This window comes from Rhododendron vialii, chromosome 3a, assembly GCF_030253575.1.
Source record: "Rhododendron vialii isolate Sample 1 chromosome 3a, ASM3025357v1".
Taxonomy (NCBI): domain Eukaryota; kingdom Viridiplantae; phylum Streptophyta; class Magnoliopsida; order Ericales; family Ericaceae; genus Rhododendron; species Rhododendron vialii.
The window spans coordinates 2363296-2375908 of record NC_080559.1 but is presented as its reverse complement, the minus strand read 5'-3'; positions in this window follow the sequence as shown (position 1 = coordinate 2375908).

Sequence of the window (12613 nt, the reverse complement as noted above, 5' to 3'; positions counted from 1 at the left end):
TCTTTGATATTAATGTGAATCATTTTGAATGAACGAAATAAATTAAACTACTTTTGGCAGATATCAACCGTGTTCGGTCAGCTCTTACGGAGTTTTTGGCGCAATTTGCTTGATGGGGTGGCAATGGAGTTGCTCATTACTTGGGCGCTTAGAGTGCCGTGAGAGGAAGTCCATTGTGGGCGAATGTCCTATTTGATGGTTTTGACTTAATTTGCTTCTTCAATAATCAAGATCCTATCATTTTGACCCAAAAAAAAAAATCCATTTTAAGCTGAAAATTAGTAGATGATTAATAAAACTACCATAATAGTCGTGGTCCCTCGAATGTCTCATGTCAACTCTCACAACTAATAAACTCTACTGTCATTTGTATCTCAGAAGATCATATAGTGATTCCTGAATCGAAAATGCTACACGCATAATAGTTGTACAAAACTTTTTGCACAATCGATTTCTACCCATCCATTGTTGTAATAGACAGTACAGATTCACTGAGGGAATAAATAAACTATTCGCCAAAACATAAACTTCATATTCTTTGCTCTCCTTTTTCCGAGTCAAAAAAAAAAAAAAATAGTTTCCCTTTTTGTTCTTCAATCGAAAGGGAAATTAGTTAGCCTCATTAAGCTAATACGTCCAATGAGTATGAATGTGTTATGTGTCATATGTGCATAAATGGATTTGAATTTCTCTATTTCAAATCGGTGCCTTGAAAGAGAGAAGAGGAAAAATCAAAAATCAACTTATACTAGCTACGACCTCTCGGCTCTCGGACAAGAAATAATTCATAGAAATTTGCGAGATAATAATTAATACGCTTTGAACGCATATCGATGCCCATTTTGCGATCAATCTTTCTGTCTTTATTAGTCTCTTTTGTATTTTAAAATGAAATGATAAAGCAAGGTTTTGAGTTTATTTTTCATACATTTTCCTCAACCGAATATATTTGGACAATGAACTTAGGCATCATTGTTAATATTTGTGCCACGTCCGTATCATATCCTTAAATGTCACTCAATGCTATACAACCATACCGGTACTGCAAATGACCACGACATTTTCTTTTCTACTTTACTGGGATGGGTACCGCAAATCATGACATTTTTCGTATTTAATATTCATGAATGTTGGGGGTGTTTTTGTTGTCTTATTGTAGAGAAATTTTTCAGTGCAGAGCGGGTATATCCGACGTGCTGTCGCTCGGTACTCCCGAGCCATTCAATGCATTTTTGGATGGCTCAGATTGAAACATTCTCTCTCCTCTCATCCCTCCCCTTTCTATCTTTTTTTTCTCTCTCCAAATCTGAATCGTCGAAAATCGCATCGGACTGCTCAGATGTGCCGAACGGGTACCATGTGGTACCCACCCGGCACTGAAAAATTTCTCCTTATTGAAGGTGAATTTGACAGGAGAACAACCCAAGCAATTAAGATCTCAATTAGTGAATGAATTAGACTCCTCGAGCTAGTAATTAGTATCCAAAACCCACTTACCCATTAGAGACGAGAGATTACTCAATGCTTCTGGTGCCATGTTCCACATTTGAAGAAACTCTTCCAGAGTTTTGGTCTCCCAGAAAAGAGCTCTGGACCGTTGTTTTTTTAAATGTGACGTCAAAGTTTGGCCTCATTATTTTGATGGTTTCAATCACAAGATAGGTTGTTTTCCTCGGCCTAACTTTATATATGTCAGAAGATGGGTTAGTTTCATCGGCCTAACTTTGTTACTGCATTGTTCTTCATAGTAAAATTTATGCCGTATATGAATTTTTGCTTGGTTTGCATCAAATAATTATATATATATATATATATATATATATATATATATATATATATATATAGGAATTTTCAAGTGAGGGATCCCTCATTTTAACAAAATGAGTGACTTTCATTTCCCGATCAAATTTTGAAAATCCGAACCGTTCAATGTGTGCAGAACGTAATTTTAAGGGTCTTCGCGAGAAATCAACAAAAAAAAATGACCGGGAAGGGCGTCATCCGAGCAGTTTTTTTTGAACCGTTCAATGAAAACTGCTCGGATGAAGCCCTTCCCGGTCATTTTTTTTGCTAATTTCTCACGGAGACCCTTAAAATCACGTTCTGATCACTTTGAGCGGCTCGGATCATCAAAATTCAATCGGGAATGAGAGTCCCGCATTTTAATAAAATAAGGGATCCCTCACCGGAACCTAAATCTATATATATATATATATATATATATATATATATATATATATATATATATATATATATAAACACACACACACACACACAGTGAGGATCAGGTCAGGAGGTGCGGACCGGAGCTCCGGTCCGCACCTCCTCATTTCTCACATTTTTCGATCGAATTTCGATGATTCGAGCCGCTCCAAGTGATCAGAACGTGATTTTAAAGGTGCTCGCAAGAAATCAACAAAAAAAATGATCGGTAAGGGCTTGATCCAAGCAATTTTTCATTGAACGGTTCAGAAAAAAATTGCTCAAATCAGATGTCTAAACCAGCTTACTCGCACCTCAACTAATCTTGGTAGACCAATCTCACAGCCCACTTGTAAGAATCCCAATTAAAGTCAAAACAAAAGCTCAGTATTGACTGACCCAAATGAGTTAATAACACTTGATAGATCTCGAACATGATATCTTACGTGCGAGCCTTGACCACTAGGCTAAGCCCCCTGAGATTATTCATCAATATGACGAGAGGAATCTTAAAATTAAAAATAAGAGAAAATAACTCTAAAAGTTTACTAAAGAAAAAATTCAAGGCAGGATGGTGATGGATTGAACGGGACGACGAGGAGTAAAACAAAAAAATTCTCTTTTTCATTTCCATGGTTAAAGGTCTTTAGCTAGCTTTCACGCACCTTAACTAATTCACTTCTAGATTGATCAAAAATAGGTCACCTAGACCGTGACTAAGGAATTCACAATAAAATACTTTTTCGCAGCCTAACTCTCACAGTCGAACCATTATCGATTATGTGGAGAGCAAATCCATTAACTAACTGGACTTACCTTGGGGCTTGACTCGGCTTCTCTTGAATTGCAGAGAAGTACTACTACAAAACCGAGTTGTCACAAGAAAATAAATAATACCAGAAGAAATTAGATTATATTAATCTCTTTTTTTCTTCTAACCGTCTCATATTCAATTGGCCAAATTCATTCGTTGTTGTTTGCCTTTCTTCCTCCTACAGGCCGAACGGGAGAGGGTGCCAGGCCCTACACCACTTATAGTATTCTCTTTAATTAGATCAATTTTTCAAATTAGATTATATTATGATATTGTTTTCCTTTTTCCTATTACGCTTTGTAAAAATTTCAAAGATTAATAAAAAAATTTGCCTTTCAGTAAAAAGATCTTGATTTTCTTAAAATCAACCTGAGACTGGTGCATGTCGTTGACCAGTATTTTTATTTTATTTATATATATATACATATATATATATATATATATATATATATCACAAATACATGTAAGTCTGAAATTGAAACCTTGATGTCTTGCGATTTTATAATTGTGGTACGACGTTTGTATGTTCAGAATTATCGTGACAGGTGACTATAACTTAATGTGTGAGAGGTTTGAAATGAACTCTTTTGGAAGAAAATTATTTTAAACATAAATAGTCAGTGTTAATATTATTGGACTGGGCCATTGGTAACAAGCGAAATAAGGCCCATTTTAAGAAGGCCTGTGGCCTTGTTCTCCCTAGAATTTTTATCAGCTATTTTTTCGGTATGCTTCATGTTTCATTTTTCGTAATTTCTTACTCCCTCCGTCCCTTATTTATAGTCCGGTATTTCATTTTGGGCTGTCTCTTAATAAGTGTCCATTTTGTAAAGTTAGTGGGTAAAAATTGATGAATTGTCTATTTTGTCCCTAAAAGTAGATTCTATTTTAAAAAGTAAGTGAGTAAAAGTGTAATGATGATGGGTAAGTAGGGAAAGTAGAGGAAAAAATTGATGTGAAAGGTATAATGATGATATCTTTTTAATAAGTTGGAATTACGAAACAGGACAGTTAAAAAGGGACAGAGGAAGTACTATTTAGTTTTTCGTCGTAACTTTGAACTCCTTTAACGATAGGACTCTCTCCAAATGCATGCGCCCTACACGATTAAATTTCAATCTGTTGACACCTTTAAGGACTTCTATATTCAACTTTGTTCAATTATTCTTATATACACAAATGCTACGATGGCCTCGCAATAGACAGTAACGGCCTTCCCCAACAGATCAAAATTAGCTGTCACCCCACTAGCGGTAGGAGATGCAAGGATTGATCTATAAAATCAAATATTAGGGTTAGTTTTGTTTTGATTAAGATCAAGACAGATTGAATGGAGGAGTTAGGTTTCTCGTGATCCTCCATTTTTGTGAAGAGAGGGACAATGAAGAGAGAAAGTGCCATGTTGGGTATAGTGGACTTTTTTCAGTTGCCTTTAACAAAGTTGATTCTGCATTTTGGTCTTATGTGATCAAGTTTTTTATTTTTGGGTAACTTAACTTATGTGATCAAGTTAAAATGGACTTTTCCCATTTGCAAATGACAAATGATTTATTTCTTGTAGTACGTCAGTTCCCACTGTATGGCCCCATTCGGTCTTTTTGATTGAGTCTTTTATTATTACTACTACAGTTTTATCAAAATCTTTATTAGCTTATGGACGGAAACTTTTGAAATAATAATTCATCTCGACGAGAGGCGACGTGAACAAATACATGAAAACCCCATTAACGTGAATCATATGCCTACTAATGTCCATAGATTAGAAAGAGTAATATTACAGTAATCAACTTAGTACACATGAACAGATACATGAAAACCCCATTAATGCTACAAATCACCACATAGCTTTTCCCCACATATTAGAAAGAGTAATATTAGCAGGTATTACTGCTTCACTGATTTTATTACAGTAACCAACTTAGTACACATGAACAAATACACGAAAACCCCATTAACGCCGCAAATCACCAGATAGCTTTTTTCCATTGCAGTATGAAGCAGAAACAAACTCACAACCATGGCTCGAAGGTTAACCATCAAATCCATCTAGACCATCTGAGGGTTAGTGTTTGCGATCGAGACAAGGGCCATAAACCCGAGAAATGCAGCATTGTAAAGGACAATGGCGAGAAAAACCCAGAGGTGGGTGATGAAGAGGCGCTTGCGAGAGGCGACGCGGGTGAAGACGATGGCGGAGAGGAGAGGAGGGACTTCCATCTTCCTCAGTTCTTTAATTGGACAACAAAATTGGTACCCAAGATCAGATATGCGAAAACCCCATTAATAGACAAATCGATCAACATAGAGCCCTTCTTCGATCATCACAGCGAGTGTGTTGATTTGTGAAACTAATTAATGGAATTTTCACGTATCTGATCTTGGGTAATGATTTTTTACAAGGCTTGCACGGGTTGGAGATCTCGACGTTGATCATGGTGGTTTGGTGTAGAGAGAGAGAGAAGTAGTATACTGGAGGAGTGTTGTATCTCTTAGGAAGGAAATAACTAACTTATTTATAGAGAGAGATTATCTATCTATCTATCTATCTATCAGTGTTTGTTATAAGCATAAGCACAACGCTATTGGCTGATAACTAGGAGAATAATTAGGAAGTTAAGTATTACTAGGTTGTATGCCAACTAAAAAGCCTTTAGATATAGGCAGTAAAATTAAGTAACGTTAGTGGACTCTTATTAATAGGAGTAAAAATAGGAGACTTGGTCAAATTGGTTATCAACTAACCATTTCCAGATATTTCTAACGTTGTTAACTTTTTTTTTTTTTTTTTGGATAAAGCATCTCCAATGGACCCTATAAATACTCAATATCGTAAATGACTAAAATTTTAGCTAGTGTATATGCAAAAACTAACGGACTAAATAAGTTAGGTCATTAAACTATCACTCAATAACTCGCCTTATAGATTTGGCCACCTATTTATGAACTCATTAAAATTTGTGGGCCCAGTTATTAGATTAAAGAAAAGCTGTTTGATTTTTTTCGAAAAAAATGGTGAGATTTGAAAAGTTCTTGCAACAAGCAACGACGCGCAGGCTGGAAACAAAAAAGATTTACTTGTTGACCTTTTCATTCTCTCCCATTTTACTGTTTTTTGTTTTTGGTTTTTGGTTTTTGGTTTTATACAACAAAACTAACTCGTCGGGCACCATTCACTCAATAAATTAATGACTACTTATCACTTTATAAATGGATCCTATTTTTAAAAACACTAATGCTAACTCCACAGATAATGGAGTACATACTCCATTCACAGATCCTTTTAGGACACATTTCGGGTCTCACAAATATGATCGGAGTTGTTTATTTTGTTTAGGGCTCTTGTAAAAAATTATTTCAACAGGATACCGGTAGAGGCCTTTATGAAACATCCAACTTTGTCCCAGAATTCATGCCAAATTATAGGACAAAGTTGGATGTTTTTGTAAAGGTTCTCACCGGTATTTGGTAGAACTTATTTTTTACAGGGATCTTAAACAAAATATTTTAATAAAATGAGCGGCTCTAATCATACTTGTAGAACCCGAAACGGATCCCAAAATCATCTGTGCTTGGAGTACATACTCCATTGTCCGTGCAGCACTCTTTTAAAAAAACTTCCATTTAACCATTTAATTTTAGCTATTCCACAGGAGATGCTCGTTGCTAACTTGCTCACCACTATAGTGATCACTTATACGTGATAAATAATACATCAGTTGACAAATGTCATCAAACATATTAGTTAATGTAAAATATTAAATTAAAACAACACTTTCGTTTCGTTACATGAGAGATGGCATGTGAAGTATTGATCCAGCCAATCACGAAAAAGGGTACTGAATCGTACTGTGAATCATAAAAGAAACTTTTAGAGTAGAAACCCAAGAAAGGCAAAGATAATTCCCAGTCAAGAATCAAGATTCCATGTTCCTTTCCTAAAATTAACTCACGTCCAATCCAAATTGAATTCCAAAAATTTCAGGGCTTCGAAACCTAGCCCCATGTGCTCCACAACCCTAGATCATCGATTTTTGTGTTACGAGTTCTCTATTTATTACCCTGTCACAAAATAGTCTAGCATAAAAAATGCTTCCGCATCGATCATGCGTACATGTTTAGAATAAGCAAGGATAAATTGGGATGATTTGGGATTATCAGTAAAACTGAAACTAATTTAATAATCCTTATAAGGTTTGGAAACTATGATGTCCATGATCTCCTACATAACTTGCAAAGCATTGAAGAACAAATTATGAATCATGTATACTGATAGGCGTGTAAATGTTTACATATGCGTCCCTAATTTATCATTGCTAAGCCTATTTGTATTGTTACTTGGAGTTTTATGCTTTATCTTTGTGTTGCAGATATTTAGAGGCTTTGATACAAAATAAAATATAATTTTGGATTTCACTCAGTATTGAAACAAAGCCTGTGATCAATTTAATAAAACGGTGGGCCAAAGTTCGGGATGGATAACCACAGCGAGAAGCACCTAATCTAATTTCTATATGATGACCAACATGCGGACTTGGGCTTGCAATCAAGGGTAAGTCAGCTGGACTAGGAAAAGAAAAGAAGGAAAAAAGAATTGGCCCATGCCAATTCTCGGCAGTGGGCATGGCCCACATGTTTGGAAAATAGGGGCTGCTACCGAAGGTCGGCTACGACGGTAAATAAAAAGGTTCGGCTACAGCACTTTAAAAGGGAGACGCCAAACAGAGAACGAGAACAGAGGCGAGGAGTAGGTATAGGTTCAGAATAGAAAAGAGGGCTGCGCATATTGGTCAGTATACTTTTCGAACCACGGGCTGCACGTCATGTTTACCCATACGTGGTTACTAGTCACGGCAGTCAACAGAAAAATCAGTCCGATGTTCAGGCCCGGCCCTGAGATTAATGAGGCCCTAGGCGGTGGTCGAAAATGGGGCCTCTCATTTTTAGTATATTGATAAACTTTTCGGTATATGCAAACAAAACAAAGTGTGGCAGAGCGGTTTTTAGTTGCTTCTTTAGAGCAGCAGAATGTGAGTTCAAACTTTGCAAGTACCATTTCAAATCTTTTTTTGTAAAGGTTCAAAAATTGATGCTTAAAAATTGAAAGGTCATCGAACCTACGTCCCCTTATCTCTACTTGCTCACGCACTAGCCAATGGTGCTACACCAAACTTCTTTCAATATGATATACATACATAATATTTAACCTATTCTACTATTTGGGGGCCCCCCAAAGAGGGAGGCCCTAGGCGGCCGCCTGGTGGGCCTGTGTCTAGGGCCGGCCCTGTCGATGTTCTCCTCTCCAATGTCCGGCTAAACTCATTTTCTAGGGTGTAGATGAAGCTTGAACTCTGAGTAACGATGTTTATGTTTTGATTGAGATTTTTATTCGAATTGTGGTTGTATAACTTGAGGATTTATTTGCGGTATTAATTTTCTCTATCAAATCTTGTGTATGATTTTCTAGATTTCTATGCACGTTCATACAACGGTTCTTAATTGTTTGTGATAATTGAGTAAGATTGGTTATGCTCCGTAAAACGCGTCGTGATATTAAACGATCCATGCCATAGAGACGGGTCGTACTAATAAGACGGTTCGTGTTAGGCGGCGATACCCCATGCTATTTGGTAATTCATAAATATCTTTAGGCGATACCGTGAGGGCCCGCGAACCCTAACGATATCCGGATTGATTCGAATAATTAACCTTTATCATCGTATAAATATTTTGTTAAATATTGTTACAACGGGTTGAGTGGATTCGAAACCCTAGATCTTTTCTCTCATAACTTTCGTTATTTCTTAATTGCTTTAATTTAATTTAGCTTTTAATATTTTCAAAATCCAACAATCAAATCTCTTTCTGAATTAAGTTAGAAATTAATTAGAATAACTCCAATTTAGCCTTTATAATCCCTGAGGACGATACTCGAAATATTTACTGCTATCTTTTAGGTAGTAGTAATTATTCTGTTTTATTAATTATTTTTGACACGGAAACGACACGATCATATACACCTGAATCAAAACGTATGTCAATAAAACCTTCATGTATGGAACTCATGGAATACCAAGAAACAAGATAGCATTGGTGGCCGACTGATTCACATAGTCATTGAAAATCAAAAACTGACAAGGCTTGTTAGCATATAAATATCCACCAAGCAATCTGCAAACTAAATACCCTAGAATAAACTGAAATACAAAATCCAGGCATCTTGTCATAAATGGGTCCCAATTACAGTAGCACATATTAGTACCTCAGTCCAAAAAGATTATTCGTTTCAAAAAATTCGGATGAAAAAAATTCAATATTTTTGCTGCTAGACTGCTAGTTACTAAATTGACGTGAATAAGTAAACTTTATCAAAAGAAAGTTCAATTCTTTGTTGTTCAAATGCAGATTTTATGTTCTCGATTTGGAAACTGACCAATCTTCTTAACACGGAAGGAGTAGTAGAAGAGTCGATAAATAACCAACACACAACTCACTTGACTTCTTGTTGCCACAAATATTCCCATCGGAGTGAAAATCAACAGGGCTACTGCAATAGCCGCTCGTAGCAGAAGGAAAGGAAACCTGATATTTGCCCTCAAACCCATAGCACAACTAGCGCATGCTAAACAAAAGGCTATTGCAGAAACTACGAAGGACCAAAACCTTCGGAGGGGCTGGTACTGTTGCATCATTTCATTGTGCTCATCTTCATTTACTACTTCCCACATTGCTCTAAAATAGTGAGAGACAGAAAGAGTACATTTGTGAATTTACTTAATATGTTTATTGGCACTCATTATGATCCATAGAGAACCGCGGGGGCACAGGATAATCAAGTAATTAGAGAATCGGAGTTGCCATCAAAAAAATAAGAGAATCGAGAATCAGAGAATCAAGTGCCAGACCTATTGATATCATGCCAACCAGGTCTATTTATTATTCCAGTTGGTCTAACTAGTTGTATTTATTGTCAATTCTAGTTGTATATATACCATATTAGTGATACCACACCACCTCCTCTTCCAGAAATTTCATTTCCTCTCAATGAAGACCAACTTATTTGTCATCGTCTTTCTCCTCTCTCCGGTCCTGTTGGGTCACAGCTGTGACCCTTGTTGTGACCTGTGCACTCTCCCACCACCACCTCTGATTCCCACCCATCACCGGCCCCTCATATGACGCAGGGGTGGATGAGGTGGGTGACGGCGTTGTCAGTGCTAGTTGGTGTCGTGGCAATACTCATTGTCTCCGGAAAAATTTTAAGGGTTGTTTGACTTTGTTGCGGCTATCTCGCACACCACCACCACAAAGGACCACGACCACTTACTTTAAGCACTCCTACTACACATTTGCGCCTAAAAAATGAAGAGAATTAAATTCCACTGAAGCGAGATTAAGGCGTTTGGTTGGGGGCATCCATTAAAACAAATCATTTTTTTTCTCTAAACCCTTCTTCATATATGTTGGTGAATGTAATCTTTCTGAACCAAATTAATCAATCAAGTCAATGAATAAAGCATGTCGCCAATCACTATAGGTTGATAAGTTTGGTGTGTTATTTTGAAAAACGTGGCACGGGCACAACAACGGCATGAAAAAAGCACAGAAAAAGCACGGGCACAAAACATGAGTAAATATAATGCTACAAGTTGTTATTTTTATTTTCTAATATTTATTCATACAAGCATACAAATCATCATGTTTGTGAATTTACTTAATATGTTTATTTGCACTCATTATGATCCTTAGAGAACTGCGGGGGCACAGGATAATTAAGTAATTAGAGAATCAGGGTTGCCATAAAAAAAATAAAAGAATCGAGTATCAGAGAATCAAGTGCCAGACCTATTGCAATCGAGAAGATCATTTTTGATATGGTTTGAACTCCTCATGTTTATGCCCATCCAAGTCTATATATTTCTCAATTCCAGTTGGAGAAGTACCCTCAACCAAGGACCTATATAAATGGTGTTATACCACCATACCATACCACACCAGCTTTTCCAATTTCTCAAATTCCATTTCCTCTCACAAATGAAGATCAGCTTACTGAAAGCACTCCTACTACACATTCACGCCTAAAAAATGAAGAGAATTAAATTCCACTGAAGCGAGATTAAGATGTTTGGTAGGGGCATCCATCAAAACAAATCATTTTTTTTCTCTAAACCCTTCTCCATATATGTTGGTGAATGTATTCTTTCTGAACCAAATTAATCAATCACGTCAGTGAATAAGGCATGTCGCCAATCACTATAGGTTGATAAGGTTGGTGTGTTATTTTGGAAAATGTGGCACGGGCACAGCAACGGCATGAAAAAAGCACAGACACGAAAAAAGCACAGAAAAAGCACGGGCACGAAACATGAGTAAATATAATGCTACAAGCTGTTATTTTTATTTTCTAATATTTATTCATACAAGCATACAAATCAGCATGTTTGTGAATTTACTTAATATGTTTATTGGCACTCATTATGATCCGTAGAGAACCGCAGGGGCACAGGATAATCAAATAATTAGAGAATCGGAGTTGCCATAAAAAAAATAACAAAATCGAGTATCAGAGAATCAAGTGATAGACCTGTTGATATCATGCCAACTAGGTCTATTTATTATTCCAGTTGGTCCTAGCATTACAGGAGAATTAGAGTTACCATCAGGCAAATCCGATAGCCATTTATGTAGGGATACATAGAGTTGGTTATTGTTTTACGTTGCCATATTAGTGTGGTTTTCCCCTTGAGTAAGTAAGCTGAAACCACAACCATATGCAAGCTTGAATGTAACAACATTAATTACAACAAAATTGGAATCAAAATTATTGATTTTCTTTTACTGAAAAAAGAAGTATCGAAGACTTACCAACACAATGAAAGTATTCCTGGGATTGACCTTCATGTAATGACCCAACTTGAGAATACCAAGAAACAAGATAGCATTGGTGGCCAACTGATTCACATAGTCATTGAAAATCAGAAACTGACAAGGCTTGTTAGCATATAAATATCCACCAAGCAATCTGCAAACTAAATACCCTGGAATAAACTGAAATACAAAATCCAGGCATCTTGTCATAAATGGGTCCCAATTACAATAGCACATATTAGTACCTCAGTCTAAAAAGATTATTCATTTCATAAAAATTCGGATGAAAAAAATTCAATATTTTTGCTGCTAGACTGCTAGTTACTAAATTGATGTGAATAAGTAAACTTTATCAAAAGAAAGTTCAATTCTTTGTTGTTCAAATGCAGATTTTATGTTCTCGATTTGGAAACTGACCAATCTTCTTAACACGGAAGGAGTAGTAGAAGAGTCGATAAATAACCAACGCACAACTCACTTGACTTCTTGTTGCCACAAATATTCCCATCGGAGTGAAAATCAACAGGGCTACTGCAATAGCCGCTCGTAGCAGAAGGAAAGGAAACCTGATATTTGGCCCCAAACCCATAGCACAACTAGCACGTGCTAAACAAAAGGCTATTGCAGAAACTACGAAGAACCAAAACCTTTGGAGGGGTTGGTATTGTCGCATCATTTCATTGTGCTCATCTTCATTTACTACTTCCCACATTGCTCTGAAATAGTGAGAGA